The sequence below is a fragment of the Caretta caretta genome, chromosome 7 (genome assembly GCF_965140235.1).
Source record: "Caretta caretta isolate rCarCar2 chromosome 7, rCarCar1.hap1, whole genome shotgun sequence".
In the NCBI taxonomy this organism is placed as follows: Eukaryota; Metazoa; Chordata; order Testudines; family Cheloniidae; genus Caretta; species Caretta caretta.
This window is the reverse complement of record NC_134212.1, coordinates 91,905,763-91,928,275: the sequence shown is the minus strand read 5'-3', so window position 1 is coordinate 91,928,275 and position 22,513 is coordinate 91,905,763. Positions and strand designations below refer to the sequence as shown.

Genomic DNA, 22,513 nt, shown 5'->3' with positions numbered 1-22,513 from the left:
TCCTGTATCTAAGGATTAATTTAAAATACATTATGTTTGTAGCTCTTATAGATGCAAAACAAACAAACAAAACCCTTCAAAATACAAGCCAAGTGTAAACCAATGCAGTTTTTCCCTGAGTCTGCAGAGACCCTAAAACTACAGCTGTAAGAAATATAAGAACTCCCCTTACAATATCAATGGGCTGTTAACTCAGAAATGTAATGAGGGCAATTTAAATGTCAACATTCACTATTTCACTGCAAATCTTTGTAACATAAATGTTCACTAATGGGCTTACACCTGAATCCCAAACAGTTGCCAGTGCCTTTCCTGGTGCCCAAATGTCCCTTATCCAACTGCCCACATGTTCAGATCCCTTTCCCCTCCTCACCCCCCGACAGTTCCTACAATGGAGTTATGAACTGTGTACGTACAGAAATTCTGCAGTGTAATTGTGAAGCTTCCTCACAGGACTGTGAGTTACCTTGTTACTCTCATGCCGCAGTGAGAGAGGGATTCTTGTGCTAAACTGGGTGTCATCTCCCTGTCTCTCCAGTTTGTTAGCCACCCAAACAATCTCCTTAGAAGTTCTGCCAGCCTTTACTTTGCCCTGCAGGTTAACTGTAGGTGCACCCTACTCCCTGTGCCCCCTTGAAGAGTGTTCCCCTGTAGCATGCAATCACTGTCACTGGACATGCATAGAATTAACAAGTTCGCTGTCTCCAGAGACACCGTTTACACATCAACCTGTTTGGTTCAGCTGAGGCAGGGCCGCGGGTGTGTGTGTGTGTGTGTGTGAAGAAACATGGTGACTCTCAATTTTGAGTGCCCTGAGGAAGCATCACAGTTCGGAAGTCAGGCAGGATTTACACACAGTTTGCTGGCTGGCTGAGGTTCACACTTCAAGCACTCATAAACTAGATTTTGAGAGATTCACAAGTGGTGGGAGTGGAAACCAAGAAATGGTTACAAGGCAAGTAGAACGATGAGCAAGGTAAATAGAAAGCCAGAAAACCAGGCTGGGGCAGGCCCTAGTGAATCACACATGAAGTTAGAGCTGGCCCCATTAGAGAGAGAGAAAGCAGACAATGAACATTTGTACCAGCAAGTCTCTGTCTTGCTGAGGCAGGGGGGGTAACACAGCAACTTACAGCTCTGGCACTCCAAGAAAGTGTCACAGTATTTTAAATTGAAAATGTACGGGTAGCAGAAAATAAATTCAATTTAATATCGAAATAACACAAATAGTGCACTGTTTGGTATTATTCATTTTCACACCTACTTCAATAAAAAACGCCATTATTTATTTACCTGAAGCTGCTACTGGATTTGCCGTCTTCCACAACAGAGTCTCTCAGGGTATATCTACGCAGCAATTGGAGGTGTCGCTGCAGCATGTGTAAGCAAACTCTTTGATTGAACAAGCTTGAATAACAACAGCAGTGAAGCCATGATACCTCAAGTTAGCTTCTTGAGAACATCCCCTGGGCATGTGGAACTAGCTCCTGCTGCAGCCCATGCTGCCAAAGTTTCAGTGGTGCTGTTATTCAAATTAGCTAGATCAAAGCTAGCTCGGGTATGTGTATCCATGCTGCAATCACAACTCTGATTGCAGTGTAGACATACCCTCAAAGATCAGCAGGTCTTGCCATGGAATTTAGGACTCACTTGCCACACAGCACACAGGAACTAACTTTGTGCAAGGTTCCCCGGAGAGTTAGAGTAACACACCTTTTACATGGCTCATAGTTAACGGCCCTGCCCTTTTGTGTGGAAATTCTCAACTGTGGCAAATGAACAAAAGTAGGATTTGAATGTGATCCACAAAAGGTGAAAGATAGTTCACTAAACCACTGTTCCATCCAGCTTCCCAAATCTGTGCCTTTCAGAAAACAGTCACATTTTCATCACAGAGGTAGGTGAGTTCATGATGGAAGGTGCATAAAATGCAGGTACACAACAGTTTAGACAACAGTCCAGCATTGGAACTCCATGAACAGGTAGTTTTTAACACGGTCAGTGTTTACCATTAGCTATTGCTGTGTGATATTTAAAGTGCTTATATTATAGTGGTGTGGTAATTTTTTTAAAAAAGGCTTTTTTTTTTAATGACAGTGTGCTTATTCAGATATCAACATGTACTTTTTTACTGAAGTCTTTTTGATGTGAAATAGTACTAGCAGTCTTTTATAGCAGGATCCTTCTTATCTGCCGCCTTCACTACAACGTATTAGGAACAGCCTTTCTTATCTTTCCACACAGCTAAAACTCTTGTTCAAGCTCTCAGATCCCATCTCAAAACTCTCCTTTGCTATGACACCTACAAATGGTTAGGCTGTAGATGTGCTGAGACCACTGCTTATCATGCTGACCAGTTTTGTCTCATTGTTTTCCTTGTGCTCCCTCATCTATCTGTCTGTCTGTTGTTTCTTGTCTTACACTTAGCATGAAAGCTCCTTGAGACAGGGTCCATCTTTTTGTTCTATGTTTGTACAGCACCTACCACAGTGGGTCCTAATCCATGACTGGGCTCCTAGGCACTATGATAATAGTACTACTAATAATAATAATTAATAAATAAGCAGGTTTCAGAGTAACAGCCGTGTTAGTCTGTATTCGCAAAAAGAACAGGAGGACTTGTGGCACCTTAGAGATTAACCAATTTATTTGAGCATAAGCTTTCGTGAGCTACAGCTCACTTCATCGGATGCATACTGTGGAAAATACAGAAGATGTTTTTATACACACAGACCATGAAAAAATGGGTGTTTATCACTACAAAAGGTTTTCTCTCCCCTCACTCCACTCTCCTGCTGGTAATAGCTTATCTAAAGTGATCACTCTAAATAAGCAGTCTAGCTATCCAAAGTTCAAGTGCTGTTAGGGTGGATCCCTGTGTGCTTTTGTGTTTATTATGTGATTTATCATCTGAGCACTTTGATAAGAAGGTTCAAAATATGTAATAAAATGATAGTGTTCAAGCTCTTCAGTGAATTTTTGCAGCTGCTGTTGACTTATGGTAACGCTGACATTTGTTTATTTCCAAAGCTAATGTACAATATGCTGTCTTGGGAAGAAGCTCATGGGAGAAGGTGAATAGAAATGAATACTGGAATAACAAATTTCCACTGTCAAAGTCAAGTGCAACAAAAACATAAAAATAGAACAAAATGGAACCTTTACTGTAGGGGGCTCAAACAGAGCCTTTATACATTGCCTAGCTGTGAGGGACAGTAATAGGTTGCAACAATGACAGGGTTTTCAGTAATAACTATTTGTCCTGTTGGCAGTTGGTGGCAGGCAGCTTCTACCTTTACAAAATAATCTGTGCTCTAAGGTCTTGATCCAAAGAACCTTACAGTCAATGGCAGGAAGGACTCCCTAATGTAGGGTGTGTCAGTGCACTTTTCTGCAGTTTGGCAACATTTTGTGTGTGAGAGAAAATCTGCCATTTTACTTACACTGAATTTTAAATCTTCCTTCTGTTTTTGATCATCACTGCCCATTTTTTTAAACAGTTACAAAATCATTGGCTTCTATTTCTTGACAATCCAATAATCGTGTTTGTTTGTTTGTTTTTATACAGGAACTCAGTTTAGATTAGTTTAGGATGCACGGCCAGATGTTAATGATGCAGTCAAAATTAAATAATGTAGCAGAGACTTTTGCCATCAAATGAAGTAGCCTCTTGTGACATCAGTTTAGCCCGGGGTACTCTGAACATAGCATACTTGAAATGAAAGTGAGATCACTGGAAAGAATTGTCACTGCAAATTGCATGCATTGTCCTCTTTAAAATTGGGTCTGTAAGGTCAGGCAGCTGCCATGCAGCTTTAATTTGTCAGACTTGTCCTTACTGTGCAGGATTAACTGGGGTGTCATTGTGCAGGATTAACTGGTGTGTCATTGTCCATAGCTATGGTATTATAGTTGAACTAGTTTGGTCTGTATAATATGGGCCTTTTCTTTATTATTAAACATGCTAATTCTCTGCTTCCACCAGTAATTTGCTTCAACCAACGCTCCTCTTGTGGCAAAGCAGGAAAAATCCATTTTTCTTCAAAATCCCTCTAGTTTCCTTACAGTACCTGTGATTAAGTAAGCATGAAAGCTTTCCAGACTGAGTTCCTTTGTAAGACTTTAGTGCAGTCTTAGCAAACAACTGCTAGTTAGAATGTATTGTTATTTTTTCCAGCACCACTTCCTTTCTTTTTAGAATTATTTAAATTTATTACCCTTGTTTTGGCTTGTCAACATCCAGAAAGCAGCCCCCCCCCCCCCTTCTTGCCAGGAAGTGTGTATTTGGCATTCACACCCCAGGGCATGGCAGCTGCCCAGCTTCTCTTAGCCTGTGTACAGGATAGGTCCCTTAATGAAGGAAAACTGAGTAGGTGTTAATGAACACTCCCAGGGAAAGGAGTTCTAACATGGCAAGATCAGTATAATTAATTTAAATCAATCCCAAAGGAGGAAGTGCTGATGAAGAATTTAGCAATGCTCCCTAATTGCTGCTCTCTGAGGCAAAGAAATTTGAAAAAGAGCAACTTGGGCCAAAAAAAAAGGTGCTTTTGCAACCTTAAAGTACAGCAATGAGGGGAATACCAGACTAGTAGGATGGAGAAGCTGGGATTTTTCTTGTGGTGAAGGAAATTCCACCTACTTACACAGTATTAAATTGGACCCTGAGAAGTGCTGAAGCTGTCTAAATGGATAGCACAAACCCTGGTTAAAAATGTCTGTGCCTGTTTTCCTCTCACACCTTCCTTTTTATGGACCTTAAACATTATTTAAGATTTTGGGAAATAGAAGTGGTATGTCTGAAACATTCACGTTCTTGCAGCCCTTTCCAGTCCTAAGAATTCTGACTCACATCTGCTTTATTTTTCCATCCTAGTTGCCCTTTGCCTCTCTTCACTAGCTCTACATTTCCCATTCTGTAATTCTAGTGTTACCACCACCATCTTTTAAGCTCTTACTCAGTTAAATTATTGTCCTTCTGTTAGACAAAATATTCAAAGAGCATCAAATATTAGAAGTAACATCAAAAATATAATTTTGTCATGCATTATAAGCAAACTAATAACTGGAGACAGTGCACTAACCAATGCCTTTCATCTTTATGTTTCAGCTATCAGGATTAGTGGGAGTCATATTCTTAGCTTGTTGAAGGCCGCAGGCTGATAGTCAAAAGGATTTCAAGCACGCTGAAAATGAGTGGGTTTTTTCCCCTTATGAATGGGTGAGTTACCATTTTGTATGGCATGTTGCTCTAACTCACGATAGTTGGAAGATTCTGCAGAATTGATGGAGAATATAAATGGTGAATTTTAGTCATGCACATTAAATATGTTAACTACTTTGAGAACATTTAAGAATAAGTTTCTCCTGTAATTATTTTTATTTATTATTTTAATAGCTTAGTTATTATAAGACGCCCTTTTGTGGAATGGAGATGGCGGAATCAAATTGGGTAGGGTGGTTCTGATGGCAATGGGGTTCAGATTATTATGCAGAAAGATTGATGATTTAGAATAGAATAGAATAACTAAATAATATGAGTCTGGATAAAAGATTTTTTAAAAGGAAAACCACAACTGGCCTCTTCTTGTCTTGTCTTTTGATTACAAGTGGTGGCTTTCAGAAGACCTACAAAATGAAACTTAAATGGATATTGCAGTTTATCAAGAGGTACACTGAGATGTTGCAATAATTTAAAAGTTCCATGCACACATTTTAAAGTAAGTGGAATCTGGTGATATCAAAAATAGGTAGAGAAAAAGGTGTGCTCAGTGGTGATTTAGAGCAGTGGGTAGAAATAATCTTGTAACTAATTCAGAATAGGATGTATTTTAGCCTATCCAGGGAAACCTCCAAATTATGGTAACTTTATAGGGGTCATCACTCTGGATAGTGATTTGGGACTTTGAAACTGAAAAAAGACTAACACGGCTGCTACTCTGAAACCTGAAACTGAAAAGCATCCAGTGTACAGTTTCAGATCAAAGACCAGAAATATTCAAATGATACAAAATTAACAAGGCACACATAAAATGGATTAAAAATTGGCTAAGTTCTCAAAATGTAATTGTAAATGGGCAGTCATCATTGAGCAGATGTTTTTCTAATGGTGTTCCACAAGGATCAGTTCTTGGTCTTTGTTACTTAACATTTTTATCTATGACCACGAAGAGAACATAAAATCATCACCAATACAGTTTGCAGACAACCCCAAAACTGGGAGAGTAGTAAATGATGAACAGAATAGGTCACTGATACAGAGTGATATGGATTGACTGGTAAGCTGGGTGCAAGCAAACAACATGCATTTTAATATGGCTAAATGTAAATGTATACATCTAGGAACAAGGAATATAGGCCATCCTTTCAAGATGAAGGGCGCTATCCTGGGAAGCAGTGACTCTGAAAAAGATTTTGGAGTTGTGGTGGATAATCAGCTGTACATGAGCTCCCAGTGCAATGCTGTAGCCAAAAGGATTAATTCAATCCTAGGATGAGTAAACAGGAGACTTTTGAGCAGAAGTAGAGTGGTTGTTTTACCTCTGTATTCGGTGCTGGTGTGACTATTGCTGGAATACTGTGTCCAGTTCTGGTGTTCACAATTCAGGAAGGACATTGATAAATTGGTGACATTTCAGAGAAGGACCACATTGAGTAAAGGATTGGAAAACATGCCTTATAGTGATAGACTCCAGGAGCTCGATTTATTTAGCTTAACAAAGAGAAGGCTTAGAGTGACTTCATCACAATCTATAAGTACTTACATGGGGAACAAATATTTGATAAAGAACTCTTTAGTCTAGCAGACAAGATCTTGACAAGAAGTTGAAGCTAGATATATAAGGTGTAAATTTCTAACATTTAGGCTAATTAATTCCTGGAACAATTTAGCAAAGGTCGTGGTGGAGTCTGCATCCCTGGCAATTTTTAAATCAAGACTGGATGTTTTTTTGAAAGATATGCTTTAGTTCAAAAGGAATTTTTTTTGGCGGGAGATGGGGGGAACAGTTCTGTGGCCTGTGTTATACAGGAGGTCAGACTAGATGATCATAATGGTTCCTATAGGCCTTGGAATTTATGAAACATATTTTTAATAGGTCCTGGTACTACAGGCATGTATGCACATGAATAACTTCACATATCTAAGTAGTTCCTTTGAGTTCAATGGTGCTACATACCTGAGAAGTCAAAGAAGCTACTCACATTAGTAAAGCTATTCATATGCATAAGCATTTGCAGGATCAAGCCCTAAAAAAGAATGCTGGTTGAAGAAGTAACTTCAGTTGAGCCATATCTTACAGATACCATAATATAATTAAATGTAACATCCCTATGAAAGGGATCATGCCACACACTAGCCTCCCCCATCTTGTTTGTATGGCTAGAGGCCTGGTAGTACACTTATTGGTAGAAATATAAAACTGAATTTATAGGTACTAAAACTGGGCTAACTCCTAAAGTTCTTATTCAGGCCTCACTCAGGCAAGTCACCTATTGAGTTCAGAGGGAGGTTTGTCAGAGTAAGAGTTGAGGATTTGATCTTCTCATATTACACATGGTTATTTTAGTTATTTCAAATGACAGTGTTTGTAAACTGGAATTGCCCAGCTTGGCCCCCTTCCAACATTTAAAGTAACATTGGATGAATCTGTTATGCTTGGAAATAATTGGCAATAATTTGGAAAGTGCTGGGGAAAAGAAAGCGATTAAATGTACATTGTACAGTGGGGATTTTGTGTTTTTATCTTGGCATTAAGTCCAAGGTCTCTGATAAATATTTGGAATGTGCTTGGAGCCTGTGGCTTTGTGGTTCTGCAGGCTAGAACTTGTTTTATTTTCCATGCATTTCCCTTATTATAAACCTGAAACCAGCAGAACAAATGTTTCTTATCTGATCTTGAGCTTCTCAAATGCCAGAAGGTGCTCAACAGGATTCTTCGTAATAATGTCATCAATATGTTTATTTCCGTAGCTAAAACCTTTCCAAATGATACCGATTCAGATAGTCTGCCCTCTCTCTCTTGGAGTGTCAAGGAAAGAGTAGTGCAGTCAGAATCTCAGAAGAGAGGGACATCAGCAAATTCATGGCTGAAGTATCTCCTTTGCTCAGCATAAAGTGGGCTATATAACTTGTCAGTGGTTCCTTCTGCTTTGTCTGTAATTAAGGTTACCTGATATTCTCCACTAAAAGACCCCATTTTCAGTTGGTTATAACTTTGTAAAACTTCAACCGTTTGGACTGAAATTTTCCATGCTGGGTGTCTACCTCAAACTGACTTTTTTTGAACGTTTCAGCTAAAACAGTTCAGCCACTTCCAAGAATAAGGTCAGGGAAAAATCAGTTGTTTTCCCCGTGAGAAGAAAATTCTAACGACTGTTCTGTTGAGAACTCTAGCACCTACAAGATTTGGAGCAGGGACTTGAAATTTGGCAGAGGTGTCAGGTGTCCCTGGTGTCAGGGAGATGCCTTTTGTTGTCCCCGTAGAAATTTGCACAAATGTGGCTAAATTATAAGATGAAAAATCTCCGTTCACACATGCTCAGTAGAGATGTGTTAGAGGTTGGCAGTTAAATTCCCTGGAGATTCCATCTGAGCTGAACATGCTATAGTGACCCTTCATCGCATCTATGTGTCAACTGGACTGTGTTTGTGGCATCACTACAGAACAAGAGAGCATACTCCATCCCGGGGCTGGCCAAGAATTTACCTGTAATTGCTCCTCCTGGATGTCAGGGTTTTCGGTGGTGCTTGGCACTAGAAAGGAGAGCAGAGAGACTATATCTTCTGTGCTCTCAGTCACCACCCCTCCAGCCCCACCCCACCCTCGTTTGCTCCAGGCAGCATGGAGGAGAAAGAGGAAGCAACCTGACTCCAATGCAGAGGGGTGAGAAATGCTGTGGGAAAGGGAAGAGATGCAAAGGTGTGGGGACAGAGACAGGAGATTGTGGGGTAGGGAGGATAGGAACCTGGGGGAGGGGGCTTAGGAGCAGTAGTAGGGAGTGTGGGATGGGGCAAAAAGACTGGGTGGGGATAGGAATAAAGGTGAGGGAGAAAGACAAAAACTGGTGATGGGGGCAGAATAGGAGTGGGAGGCAGGTAAGGGCAGGATTTGTAGAGGGGGAAGATAGAAGAAGAGAGGAGGAGGAACATGGGCAGGAGCAGAAGGGGGAGACCGAGCAGAAGAGGGATGGGGCAGTGGCAAGGACAGGAGCTGTGAGGATGATAAGAAGGGGGAAGGGATGGAGCAGGAGTTAAGTGGTGGTGGAGGATGGGCAGGGTGGGAGGATTGCGGGAGAGGAGGGGACAGGTAGGAGCTGAGAAGGGGCATAGGAGCAGAAGGAGGCGGGGACAGGCTGGGAAGGATAGGGGCAGAAGGGTCTATAGAGAGCTCTGTCCTGCAGAACCTGGAATGGAACCTCTTATCCATGAGTCTCAGCAGTGCTTTTTGGTCTAGCGAGTAGCTAGATGAAATGGTAAAGTGTGTAATTACCTTCTGTGTAATGCTATAAATATTTATTTTCAAACTTTATTTATGAAAAGATTTCCTCAGTTGGGTTATTAACAATTTGTGTTAGGTTTTCTGACCCCCTGATTTCTTGGTTTGTAAAGGGCAGAATCAGAGGGGAATGCAAGGTGAGCCCTACTATATGGGTGCTGTCCATGAGTCTTTTGTGCCTACAGCTACCCTGATTTGGATTTAAAGGTCAAGGTGATCACACAAGTGTGAAAAATAATGTCATTTCTCAAGCTGGGCTCTAATGCTTTGGGATTGTTCAAAATCTAAGCCTAGAATCAAATTTTGCAGGTGTCTCTGATCTTTCTAATGGGCCAGAGCAAAACTCTGTTTCCAAACACCCCCAAATTTGGTCAAACAGATCCAATTCTGCATTTTAGAGCTTGAGCATATTCCTGACATAGTCTTCTAATCATATATGAAACTCATTCATCTGTATTAATCCATTGTAATTACGTCTCTAGTAATTTAGCAGAGGCAAATAACTAGTTACAAGAGGCAATAGAAAATGCAATGTTGTTGGACTGAGAATAAAAACTAGTTTCAGTTCTCCATGTTAACATTCCTCATAAAGGAGGCACTAAAATTTGTCAGAGTTTCTTCTTTTTTTGTTTCAGAGTAACAGCCGTGTTAATCTGTATTCGCAAAAAGAAAAGGAGTACTTGTGGCATCTTAGAGACTAACCAATTTATTTGAGCATAAGCTTTCGTGAGCTACAGCTCACTTCATCGGATGCATACTGTGGAAAGTGTAGAAGATCTTTTTATATACACACAAAGCATGAAAAAATACCTCCTCCATTTTTTCATGCTTTGTGTGTATATAAAAAGATCTTCTACACTTTCCACAGTATGCATCCGATGAAGTGAGCTGTAGCTCACGAAAGCTTATGCTCAAATAAATTGGTTAGTCTCTAAGGTGCAACAAGTACTCCTTTTCTTTTTTTGTTGAAATCTTGTCTCTCATCAGAGTCAGATCTTAATGATGTAATGCACATATAGAACAATGTTCAGCAAAAAAACACACTAATCTTATGTGTGGAGTTGGATGTTGAGAGGTGAAGCATGAGGGTTGTGGCATGTTGGGAACCAGTAATGGGAAGACAGTGTGTATTTCGGGAAAGCACTCCAAGAATGAATTAATGCCTGTGATGTATAATATAGCTTCCCAAAAAAGTGTGTGGTCAGAAGTGACACCAAAATTCCTTGCCCACTACTTCCAGACAAGATTTTCAGTAGATGTGGGAACAAAGGAGGAAAGAGCATTACGGCATTAATGAATACTACCCACCAGTAAGAGGCTTCTGGTTTCCCATGGATGAAGACTTAGTAGCACTGATTGACTCAAAAAACAGATCAAATGTTTTTTGGGAGTAGAGAAGGAGAGGGGATTACAAGGTGCTACTGGCTCGGTGGAGGTTGTGGGATCCTGAAGAGTAATATGGGAAGAAAGGAGGGACATAGTAATTACTACTGGAGAATTGTGGGGAAGAAAGTTGAACCGTAGGGTACAAGAAGCCTGTGAAGACAGTGAGGAGTTGATCAGAATGGGTTGTGTGTTTGCAGCAAGGAGAAGGGGGATCTGGGGAATATCGGTAGAATGTGGCTGGCTGAGAGGGAGGGAGGATGGAATCATAGAGGGCTTGGTTTGGGGTAAATTACTGGATAACTGGGAGGATATGGTAGTATTTAGCAATGAAATCCTTCAGTGGGTGCTGAATGGTCAGAAATAATAGCTTGGCCTTAAAAATAATAATAATAGCATTATAATAATAATAATAAATAATAATAATAGCATTATGGCTTGGCCTTAAAAAGAAGGGAAATTAAAACCAGAGTGCAAACAATGAACCATATTTGTTTTCTGTTTTTAAAGTATTTTCACATGTAGCAGAAATTAGGTACCTGTGTCCACTGTTAACTTTATCTAATTAAATGTATTCCTCTTGTAACCTAAGGTAGGTCTATGCTTAAAATGCTACAGAGGCACAGCTGTACTGCTGCAGTACTTCAGTGTAGACACTCTCTATGCTGATGGGAGGGGTGGTCCCGTCAGCACGGGTAATTCACCTCCACAAGAGGCAGTCGCTAAATCAATGGTAGTATTCTTCCATTGACCTGGCACTGTCTACACAGGAACTTAATGACGTTGGTCATGGCGATTTTTCACACCCCTGCCCAAGGTAGTTAAACTGATCTAATTTTCTAGTGTAGACCAGTCCTAAGACACGTTTAAAATCATTACAATAAATAAGAAACCAACATCTTGGGTCACTTTATCCTCCTTCCAGCCATTGCATAGTTTTTCCTTGGCAGCCATAGACTAATTTTTCAGAGAAAAGGATTAATAAATGTGAACTTTGGTATTTAAAAGACATGGCTTCTTGTTTCACATGAATAATGTACTATTATGTGAATTCAGTCTAATGTCAATGAATGGCAATCATTGTTTGTTTAATGATGAAAACGTCTTATAGAGAAATCAGAGTTGCCATTTTGGTTCTAGTGAAAGGGGCTTTAAAAGGACAGAACTGCAAGCCTCCAGACTGCTGTACACCCTTGTCTGCACTTTCTTTCTCAGCCAACATTATCAATGCCATCCCAGAGAAGAGCCTGCCTGCAGGCAATGAATGCCTGGACAAAATCCAACTGTCTGAAGAACAGTCCAGGGAAGTCAGAAGTCAATGGTGCTGGTAGGGAAAGGGAAATGCTTTGAGCTCATCCATTCGCTGAGGAGACATGATCTTGTGGAGTGGGGTGTTTTTCATGAAAGTTTGGATTACTGTATTCGATAGGAAAGTAACTTAAGAAGTGCAGGCTCTTTGCATTTCAAGATTTTGTTTTGTATCATAACTGTTTGTTTCCATCATGCTCTCTTGTTTCTAGTTGAATCTCTCTTCTTTCTTAAAAAGAAAAGGAGTACTTGTGGCACCTTAGAGACTAACCAATTTATTTGAGCATAAGCTTTCGTGAGCTACAGCTCACTTCATCGGATGCATTCAGTGGAAAATTCAGTGAGGAGATTTATATACACACAGAACATGAAACAATGGGCTAATACCAGCAGGAGAGCAGTGGCGGGGGGAGAAAACCTTTTGTAGTGATAATCAAGGTGGGCCATTTCCGGTCAAGGGTAGGAGCCCAGGCAGAGACAGATGCATGCTGGAGGTGAATGACTGGCTGTGAAGATGGTGTCACCAGGAGGGCTTCAGCTTCCTTGATGACAAGATGCTGTTCCAGGAAGGAAGACTGCTAAACAGAGATGGGGTCCACCTATCGAGGAAAGGGAAGAGCATATTTGGATTCAGACTGGCTAACCTAGTGAGGAGGGCTTTAAACTAGGTTCAAAGGGGGCAGGTGACCAAAGCCCACAGGTAAGCCAAAAACATGGAGACCTGGGAGAAGGGTCAGAATTTGTGGGGAGCATGGGCTGTTATAGCATGTTATAGGATAAAGGAGACGCAAGACAGAACTGGGGGGGTGGAAATCGAATCAGTATCTTAGATGTCTGTTTAGGAATGCGAGAAGTATGGGGAATAAGCAGGAAGTACTCGAAATGCTAGTAAATAAACACAACTCAGGAAGGACAGGCAGGCAAAAAAGGGAGGAGGTGTTGCCTTATATATTAAAAATTTATACACTTGGAATGAGGTTGAGATGGAAATAGGATACAGACTTGTTGAAAGTCTCTGGGTAAGGATAAAAGGGGTAAAAAACAAGGGTGATGTCATAATAGGGGTCTACTACAGACCACCTAACCAGGAAGAAGAGGTGAATAAGGCTTTTTTTAAACCACTAACAAAATCATCCAAAGCATATGACTTGGTGGTGATGTGGAACTTCAACTACTCAGACATCTGTTAGGAAAATAACACAGCAGGGCACAGATTATCTAAAAAGTTATTGGAATGTATTGGAGACAATTTTTTATTTCAGCAAGTGGAGAAGGCTACTACGGGAGAGGGAGGAACTGGTTTAAAATTTGAACGTGGAAGGCAGCTTGGGTGAAAGTGATCATGAAATGATGGAGTTCATGATTCTAAAGAATGGTAGGAGGGAGAACAGCAAAATAAAGACAATGGATTTCAAGAAGGCAGACTTTAGCAAAGTCAGGGAATTGATAGGTAAGATCCCCTGGGAAGCAAGTCTAAGGGGAAAAACAATTGAAGACAGTTGGCAGTTTTTCAAAGAGACATTGTTAAGGGCACAAGAGCAAACTATCCCCTGCATAGGAAGTATGGCAAGAGACCATCCTGGCTTAACCAGGAGATCTTCAATGATTTAAAAATAAAAAAGGAGTTCGACAAAAAGTGGAAACAAGGTCAAATTACAAATGATGAATATAAATAAAGAACACAAGTATGTCGGGACAAAATTAGAAAGGCCAAGGCACAAAACGAGATCAAACTAGCTAGAGACATAAAGGGTAACAAGAAAACATTCTACAAATACATTAGAAGCAAGAGGAAGACCAAGGACAGGGTAGGACAGTTACTCAATGAGGGGAAAAAAATAAAAACAGAAAATGTGGAAATGGCAGAGGTGCTTAATGACTTCTTTGTTTCAGTTTTCACCAAGGAGGCTGGTAGTTATTGGACATCTAACATAGTGAATGCCAGTGAAAATGAGATTGGATCAGAGGCTAAAATAGGAAAAGAACAAGTTAAAAATTACTTAGACAAATTAGATGTCTTTAAGTCACCAGGGTCTGATGAAATGCATCCTAGAATACTCAAGGAGCCGACTCAGGAGATGTCTGAGCCATTAGCGATTATCTTTGAAAAGTCATGGAAGACAGGAGAGATTCCAGAAGACTCGAAAAGGGCAAATATAGTGCCCATCTATAAAAAGGGAAACAAGGACAACCCAGGGAATTACAGACCAGTGAACTTAATTCTGTACCCTGAAAGATAATGGAGCAAATAATTAAAAGATCAATTTGCAAACTTCTAGAGGGTGATAAGTTACAGCATGGATTTGTCAAGAACAAATCACGTCAACCCAATCTGATAGCTTTCTTTGACAGGGTAACAAGCCTTGTGGATAGAGAGGAAGTGGTAGATGTGGTAATTTTGATTTTATGAGAAGGTCATGCAAGATAGTATCAAAAGCTTTAGTAAACTAGGGAAATGCAACCTAGATGGAGCTACTGGAAGGTGGGTGCAAAACTGGTTGGAAAACCTTTCCCAGAGAGTAGTTATCAGTGGTTCAAAGTCATGCTGGAAGGACATAACAAGTGGGGTCCCGTGGGGATCAGTTCTGGGTCCGGTTCTATTCAATATTTTCATCAATTATTTAGATAATGGCATAGAGAGTACACTTAATAAAGTTTGCGGATGATACCAAGCTGTGAGGGGTTGCAAGTGCTTTGGAGGATAGGATTAAAATTCAGAATGATCTGGACAAACTGGAGAAATGGTCTGAAGTAAATAGAATGAAATTCAATAAGGGCAAATGCGAAGTACTCCATTTAGGAAGGAACAATCAGTTGCACACATACAAAATGGGAAATGACTGCCTAGGAAGGAGTACTACAGAAAGGGATCTGGGGGTCATAGTGGACCACAAGCTACATATGCGTCAACAGTGTAATACTGTTGCAAAAAAAGCGAACATCATTCTGGGATGTATTAGCAGGATTGTTGTAACCAAGACACAAGAAATAATTCTTCTGCTCTACTCTGCGCTGATTAGGCCTCAGCTGGAGTATTGTGTCCAGTTTGGGCGCCACATTTCAGGAACGATGTGGACAAATTGGAGAGAGTTTTGAGAAGAGCAACAAGAATGATTAAAGGTCTAGAAAACATTGCCAATGAGGGAAAATTGAAAAAAATTGGGTTTATTTAGTCTGGAAAAGAGAAGACTGAGAGGGGACATGATAACAGTTTTCAAGTATGTAAATGTTACAAGGAGGAGGGAGAAGAATTGTTTTTCTTAACCACTGAGGATAGGACAAGAAGCAATGGGCTTAAATTGCAGCAAGGGAGGTTTAGGTTGGACATTAGGAAAACTTCCTGTCAGGGTGGTTAAGCACTGGAATAAATTGCCTAGGGAGGTTGTGGAAACTCCATCATTGGAGATTTTTAAGAGCAGGTTAGACAAATACCTGTCAGGAATGGTCTAGATAATACTTTGTCCTGCTCTGAGTGCAGGGGACTGGAGAAGATGACCTCTCGAGGTCCTTTCCAGTCCTATGATTCTATCCCAGAGCCATTCCATTGCTTGATAATTTGCCCTCTTGATAGCAGGAATAAATGCACCCCTTGTCGGTAGCAATTTTTCTCCATTTGTCTGCCTCTTGAAAAACATCCACCAACTTAGCTCTGAAAGTATCATAATGTTGGTTTTCAAATGGTAAACTCAGCATATGAGTTTCTGACCTCGGCAGTAACAGTCTCAGCCATTCTGAGTGCTGCTCTGAGCACCTTCAGAATGAGGAGAGAGTTTTTGAAGGCTAAATCAAATGCCTTCCAGTATGGTAATTTGGTCTTTCCAGCAAGCTTTTCAAGGATGTGACACTTCTGGAAGAGCATGGAAACCTGGCAATGCGATGGCTTTTAATGGTCCAAGAGATAGGAATGCATCTGTGAGGGACATACAGGGATTCTGTTTCCCCAGCAGCAGGCCCAAAAACAGAATCTTGAGGAAGTCTCTTGGGTAGCATCTCTCAGAGAGCACCAGAACAGCTGTGTCTTGTGCAAAAATCCAGAGTACAGTAGTACCTCTCTCTCTGGAATTCATGCCATGCAAGATAATTTTAGTGTCAGGTTCCTCATGGGAACTACGAAGAAACTCCAGTGAACAGCGCAAGACAGCAGCTTCATTATGCTATGCGCCAACAAAATTCTTTGAGCAATTCTTTGCATGCTGGAGCATTTTTCATGCAAGATATGCAGTTAACACATCCAGCGTGAGAGTATGAAAGAGTAGCTTCTTGACTGTGACTTTGGAGATGTTTGTGGACTCAATAATTTTGTACTAAACATGTGCCACACCATGGAGTCTTTTCTTTCTGGTAATATTTTTAATTGATTTCTTTGCATATGTGTCAAACACGAGGTGGACTTTGTCGTAGTATTTTCTCTGTAGCCTCATTATGAAGTGTTCAGCCAAACCTTGATAGGTATTAATGGTTCCTGGTTCATTGCGAGCTTGTACCTCAGCCATACCATCTGTGACTGCTATGCTGAAAGGATTCTTCTGGCATAAGGTACTGGTCATGTTGTCATGCTGCTTAGGAAGACCATGCAAGATCTACATTGGTTTGCTTTTCAGCTGACACATATACATTGTTCTGTCAACACTCTACCATCGATTGTGGTCCCATGGAAAACTTGTACTTTCCCAAAGTCTGACAAAGATCAACATCATGCTGAGATCTGGACATGACCAGGAGAGGAGCAAACAATGACTTGTTTGTGGTTAACTCTGTAATAGTCCCTGCCACTTTCACTCCAACTTTCTTCTTTGCATTCGATCTCAGCTTTAGTCTGTTCTTGATTGGAGCCCATAGATTGTTGGAGCCTTGGATAATTCTTTGGTTTTTGAAGGCTTCATAAAACTCATAACCCAAAGTATCCATTCGGCTGATACCTTTAGCTATCTCATCACTAAAGACTTCTTTTGTCATGATATTAATGAGGTCTGATCCATCATACACAAATGGGTTGCCAGTGTGAATAAGCTCATCCTGTAGTTTTAAAATTCTACCTTCTTAGCATTTCAACTGCACATAATGAATCTTGATGGTGCTTGGTTACTGCTGGGAAGTCATCCCAGCCATGCTTAATGTTTTGTTCCAAATTTGTCATTCTGGAGTTGTCAGGAAAAAACGGAAAAGGACATTGGGGTGCTGTGCTATGCCCATCAACCCCCCCAGTGACTTTCATTGCTCTGTTTTAATGTGTTAGGGCTTTGTCTGAACTAAGTGCAGAGAAGGGAACAGGTGACCTTTTATCAGCCCAATTTCCTTTTCAAAATTCTTCCCATATGTCTGTTCCAGTCTTTTTTATACTTCTTATTTCAGCGAGGTACCAGGCAATCATCCCACAATAGTTGGTTAAATCTAAAGCAAAAAAAACAGTTTGTTTTGTTGCTGATTCAACCTCATTGAATTACTTGTACCATTCTGTGATATTGCAGCTCGCCATCATGCACAATAGGTCATTGAGAGTGTAATGTATATTGGATGTGTGGAATTAGTCTTGCAAGTCATGTACCTTTTGAGAAATGACTTCAAACACATCTGTGTGCTTTTCAAAGAAGACATGTAGGAAGCATTTTTGAAGGGCAACAAGTATTCAGGTGTGTGCTCCTTTTACATGTCGTAACCTTTTCCTTGCAAGAATTTGGTTCCCAGTACTGTGTCTGTACAAAATCCCCCAGATCTGCATACAATTTGTGGATGGATTCCAGTATTTTCTGGCTGGATGCGGACATCGTAGCCAGTGCCTCATAACAATTCTTTTGGCATAATAAACAAAGCTGATAATCAATACCATTTAACCGTTCCTTTTTCTCAATGATGGCAAATCAACTTGAAGCCTCCTTCCATTTATAGTAATCTGCAACATTGAAAAAAATAATCAGGTATCATGTTCTAAGCATTAACTTATGTTAGTCTGACATTACTGCCAGTCGAGGGCTACAATTTAACTTTATGAAGGCTGCATGTTTGACATCCCTGTGTTAAGGTAAAAGTTGATTTTTAAATATTTTCTTGAATATATAGCCACAAAATGGTCCTAGTTTTGTCATGTTTGTTACCATTGTGTTCCTAGGGAAAGGGCTTTTGAATGATACCTAACTCGACCCATTTCTGATTACATTGTATTATCAAGATTTCCATGAGCTGGAGGACTTGGAGCTGGGAGCCGGGGGGGCACTGACTTCACCCTGCCATTTTGCAGAGTGTGACACCAATGACATGATTCTGTAGATTTTTATGAATCAAACGATACCTCCCTTACATTTCTGTCACTACCTTTCTACAGAATTAGATTTTTCTACATGATGCCTTCAGGCTTTTTTCTCTCTTGTTAGAAGCAGAAGTACATTAATTGAGTTTTGGTTTGAGAGCTGTTAGTTTATAGCTTACATGCAGTAGACGTGTGGTGTGATTTGTCTGATTGACGTCGGCTCTCACATTCAGTTGGGGAAGTAGCTACTGGCTCTAACAGGGATTTTCTAATGGGTGCCTTTCGGGGTGGGGGGACTTGCTTAGATTAAAAGTTCAATGTGAATCATAGAATATCAGGGTTGGAAGGGACCTCAGGAGGTCATCTAGTCCAACCCCCTGCTCAAAGCAGGACCAATCCCCAATTAAATCATCCCAGCCAGGGCTTTGTCAAGCCTGACCTTAAAAACTTCTAAGGAAGGAGATTCCACCACCTCCCTAGGCAACGCATTCCAGTGTTTCACCACCCTTCTAGTGAAAAAAGTTTTTCCTAATATCCAACCTAAACCTCTCAACTGCAACTTGAGACCATTACTCCTTGTCCTGTCCTCTTCCACCACTGAGAATAGTCTAGAACCATCCTCTCTGGAACCACCTCTCAGGTAGTTGAAAGCAGCTATCAAATCCCCCCTCATTCTTCTCTTCTGCAGACTAAACAATCCCAGTTCCCTCAGCCTCTCCTCATAAGTCATGTGTTCCAGACCCCTAATCATTTTTGTTGCCCTTCGCTAGACTCTTTCCAATTTATCCACATCCTTCTTGTAGTGTGGGGCCCAAAACTGGACACAGTACTCCAGATGAGGCCTCACCAATGTTGAATAGAGGGGGACGATCACGGATGGATGAAAACATGCCACTTTTAGACAGAGTAATTTAAAAAGTCTAATATTTATTTATAGATTATAGTAATTCAGTTTAACGGTGTTATTTGTTTGCTCTTTTGATCAGAATTCATTTGCCTTCTGATAATTTTTGTTTGAACGGTCAGCTCCACTTGCCATTACAAGTTACCTTAATTTTCTGTTTTTCTAATTTAGATTTTAAGCTTTTTGAACAGACTTTTTCTCTAATCTCTCTAAATTGCCTCGCACATTTATGGTGCTATATAAGTGATCATAATAATGTTTGGGCACAGAGGGAAAGAAGCCAGATGGGAGGGAGTGGCTGAGCAGGGGGGAAGAGGGAGAGCGTGATGCAAGGCAAAAAAGAGATCAGATTAGGAGGGAATAGGGACATGTAGAGTCAGTGTCTGAGTCAAAACCGTGGGGTAGGAAGGAGACAGTTTCCTTTCAGATGGTTTTGGTTTTCTCCTTAAGTCAATCTGGGGATATCCCATTTCTCCACTAAAGAGCAGCAGCAGAGAGAAGGTCTGGAGCCAGAGACAATATTGCAGAAGGGTTGGTGGGAGTTGTAAGTATAGGAGTCTCAGACCCTCAGAGAGTCAATGTTTTAAACTGGATTGAAATGTGTTGACAACAAACAAACAAAAGCTATTACAATTCATTCTGTACATCACCAATACAATCCAAACATCAGGGCTGCTGTTTGTTCATCCAGCTGAGATACCACTTACAAGAATAAAATAGTTGGAACCACAGTTTATAAGAGTTAACTTCTATCAAATCTTATTTTCATAGCTCAGCACTAGCATATTTGTGGGAATAAAGTGGATCAAAGTTTTGACTCATCTCTTAGGGAAACTAAGCCTGAAACTCCCTTGGCCATGTGAGGGAGGAGGGGAAAGCCAACCCATTAAAATTTTGGCAAACTGTCTTGCAGTCAACGGATGTGTTGTATTCCAACTTTATGTGGTCCTGCTGGTCTGACAGATATGCACCAAAAACTACAATACCTAAGGCATTTCATTTGCAGCCTAAATCAAATATGAATCTAAGTAGATCAAGAGGAACAGATACTGAATGAGATAAGATAGCATTTCTCCTCTTCTCCTCCTGCCAAGGCTAAGTTTCTTTGGCAACTGTAAAGTATTGCTCATAGAGGATTATAACATTTCCCATGAATAAACATACTTAGACTTCTGTACATCTGCATTACAGAAGGCAAGTGGGAGTTTGTGTAGGCTAACAGGAAATCTGTGTTTAGGTGGCTTAGAATAACTTGGAAAATATCCCCCCAGCAATTCAGAAATGACATTTTAGTGCTTAGTTTTCATGTAAAGATATTTGTTGTATTTAATACTTTCATTTTAAAAAAAACCTATCTGTTGTGTTTTAACAAGTGTTGCATTGTTGTTAAGCCCCATCTAACACAGTGGGCATGATCCTGATTTCACATATACTGGAGTCAATCAAAGTCTCTCCACTGATCAGAATCAGGCCCAATACATTTAGAGTTAATCAGTCTAATTAAATGGTAGCTGCTTATTAAAGTACATGACAGTGATTGTATGTTACAGGCCAGATTTTCAAAAATGCTCAGCACCCAGCAGTTCCATTGAGCACGATGCAAAAAGCAAAACTGAAAAAAGAGAGAGAGAGCTCAGGCACAGAGAGGTTAAGGCCAAGATTTAAAAACATGGGAGTCTGACCTTACCTTCCTACCTCTATATTTAGACACCTAAATAGGCAGGCAGATTTCTGAATGCTGATCACCAAGTAGCCGCCACTGAAATCAGTTGTGGCTGAGACGGTCTACCATAGAGATGAGCTGAAAAACAAGTGAACAGCGTAACAGGACACCATTAACTCAAAAATCACCCTGGTGTCTGAAAAGGGTGGTTTAACTTACTGCTGATACATGCAACCACTCAGGTTACTGGAAATAAAAGACATTAGATAACAAAACTTTCTTTTTTTCATTTATTTTGTACATGTGACAGCACTTTGTGTACTAGCAGTTAACTGTCTAGCTAGTCAGTTTTCTCTGTTAACTGTGTGGTTCTGTTGATGAGCAAAAAGAGAGAGTATTTTTGAAAGGAAAATATGATTGTAAAGCCACATAAACTGGCAGGGGGACTTCAGCAAGTATAATACCTGAAACTACTTTTTCACTCATTTCTTTCTTTTTTCAAATTGACTAGATTTCAAATTGACTGTGTCCAAATTTCCTGCTACAAATGGAGGTGCACAAGTTATAGGAAATTTAATTTTGTTTGAAATTTCCCAGTAAAACCAAATCCTCTTTTAAAAATTTCATTTAATCTGGAGGAATCAATACTCAATATAAAACAGTCAGAACGGGATCTTTTGAGAGTTGAATTCCATTTACAGTATGTGCTATTTATGGGTAAATAGTATTCTAGTCAGGTTCTTGTAGCCGACTCCTAACACTGTTATATCAGAGTGTAAGCGGGGGAATAATCCCGCTATTGTGGAGAACTTTTCTGGCTTCTGTACTACCCCGGTGAAGTGGGCTAGCAAAAGGATCTGAGTCCTTCCTTTACCCAGTGGCCTCCCTGCCCTTGAGGACTCCCCTTCCACACTCCTGTCTGGCAGAGTCCTCGTAACCCCAACAAGGCTGGGCCCAGGATTCCTGGGGGGCTCGACCCCCAACCCTGCTGTGGTCACCTAGGACAGGAGCTGGGGTGTTCCCACTCCGGGGTACTCTCTCTACACTGGGCACTTCTCTGACCCACTGACCATTACATACAATTTAAAACAAATGCAAGTTATTTAATCAACAATTAATTTTAAAAAGAATAAGGAAAAATGGGAAAGGTTAAAGGAAACACATCAACCTGCTCTGTGGCAGGGAACATCACAAACAGTGTCTCTGGAATGTCAGGGCAGTTCACAGTCTGTTCTTTGTAAGTCCCAAGACTCCTTCTCAGGCCCTGGCTGTGCTGCAGGGATGCTGTGGGTTGGACACTTGCTCTGGTGGTGGCCACACGCTCTCAGGCTCTAAGTGGTAGGACCCTTCTTCCCAGTGTTGCCCCTGACCTGTCGGGGTTACAATCCAAGCCTGGCCTGCAGAACCTCTTGGCTAAGGCGTCTCCCTGTGCTGGGCCCGTTGCTCAGGGTCCCCCTCGCTCTCTCCAGCTGCTCACCGCACCCAGCTCCGGACTGCTCCAGCCCCAGCTCCAC

The 22,513-nt window shown here is 40.8% G+C and overlaps 1 protein-coding gene across 3 annotated transcripts in view; it reads left to right on the top strand.

Annotated features, from left to right (window-relative positions):
• The window catches only part of CH25H (cholesterol 25-hydroxylase), a 79,010-nt gene that overhangs the window by 32,563 nt on the left and 23,934 nt on the right, over nucleotides 1–22,513 (top strand). For 2 of the 3 annotated variants that reach the window (XM_075130948.1, XM_075130947.1), the window contains one exon: nucleotides 5,111–5,221. The gene's annotated coding sequence lies outside the window, so the exon portion shown is untranslated. Of the gene's footprint in view, nucleotides 1–5,110; nucleotides 5,222–12,088; nucleotides 12,889–22,513 lie in introns of those variants that run through there. The other variant, XM_048857193.2, reaches the window with a different exon arrangement.